Source organism: Aplysia californica, unplaced genomic scaffold (assembly GCF_000002075.1).
Source record: "Aplysia californica isolate F4 #8 unplaced genomic scaffold, AplCal3.0 scaffold00051, whole genome shotgun sequence".
Lineage (NCBI taxonomy): Eukaryota > Metazoa > Mollusca > Gastropoda > Aplysiida > Aplysiidae > Aplysia > Aplysia californica.
Window position 1 is genome coordinate 1,302,224 of NW_004797321.1, and position 1,757 is coordinate 1,303,980.

Below are 1,757 nucleotides of genomic sequence, written 5' to 3' on the forward strand. Positions count from 1 at the left end.
CACTCACTCACTCACTCACTCACTCACTCACTCACTCACTCACTCACTCACTCACCGTATTCTGTATCGGTTTCAATACCGGTACTCTGAAAAAATGTACTCTGCACGATTGTGGTATCGTATGACTCATACTACGAGCTCGCCATTTTTGTGTGGGTGCGACCGAGTAGATCCAGGCCTGCTGCTAGTTCCCGCCACTCGCCCTGCAGCGAGGATTATATCTGTCTTAGGGTCACAGCACCCTGGACATGATTATAAAGCCTCAATATCCGATCCGCCATTACCTTCTGCATACGTACCTACGTCATTACCTTCTCTTGCTTCTCCCACACTCTCGCGCCTCCGGCGTTTCTGCATGCCGTTATTGTCCAGATCCCACAAAGCCATCATTCACTAAGATTTGTTGGGGGCTGCTTTTGATTTGGAAAATTTTGTTTTTTCTTTTAGCATGTATGAAAAAGTAGTTCGTGTGTTTTGCAACGTGAAATTCACATTGAATCCAGCCGGTTATGGAAGGGAATTTTAAGAATAGATTTAAGCGTCTAGTGTTCAAAGTTGACTTTTTTGAGTTGGGGGGAGGGGGTGGGGGGTACGCAAAATTCATTTCATGTCAAGTTCTACGTCTCGCGTCAGTTCGGGAAATGCGCCTCAGCTTTTTTTCCTCGCAGCCGGTATTAAACTCATTGATCACTTTTTTTCGCACGGTGTTTTACAACGTTTCGAAATGAAGTTTTTATGAGGGCTTCAGAAATCACATGTAATACGTAATGATAAATATCAATAGATCTAGTTCTGACTCAAATTTATGAAAAGAATAGGAGTGTCAACGAAAATATAAATAGAAAAAGGATTCGTTCAACATATATCAAAGTGTCCTCGAATTTTATTTTTAAAAAAAAGTGAAACGGAGAGTACTCAGGCAACCGTCAAAATGTCCACACGAAAGAATTTCCGTACATGTTATCGACAAAGTCAGAGATACATTTTTGTAAAAGTTTTTCGGCACTTGCAAAACAATTAATAGATCATATAAGTGCCAAAGATTAGAGGCGTTACTAGTGAGTAACATGCAAAGACGAGAAGGAAGAGAAATAAAAATGGTGGATGCTTGACAGGGAAGAAGGAGTAAACCACACCAGAGCACACGTCAACTACCCATCTAAGTGACAGAAAAGCGGTTAATTTAAGTTTGAAGTTTGAAATGAGAAAATATTTACCATAAAATGCGCAAACTCAACGCAGAAAAAAAATTCAACAAAATTATGTGAAGCGGTAAGCAGTTTTTAGTTTGTTTTTGTTTTGGGTTGTTTTTGAAAGGTTTGGGGTAAAAAAATTGTTAGATATGGCAAGCCCAAGAGACATAAAAATTGAAAATGACGGGAACTGACGAGCAAGGATTTAGCAGCTACCTAAAATCTCTCGAAGTATGTCGCCAGAAAGGAACTTAGCAAGGCAAAACAGGGATTGAGAGAGGTTGCATATGTGAACCCCCCCCCCCCTAAAAAAACAACGTTCAGATGTGCTAATCCCAAACTTTTGAAATTAAAAAAATTGCAGGTTTTTTAAAAGTAAACTTAGTCTGTGGTATCGGTTGTGTGAGATCAAGAAATATTTTGTACAAAATATTCAAGTTCTAAATAAAAAAAAGAGAGAAAAGATAAGTAATTATAATGAAAGTGCAATTGCATAATATTTCAATTAACCTGTTGCTTTCTGGCCTAGTAGGTTACTTTCGAAAAGCTTGCGACGAAAAGGAC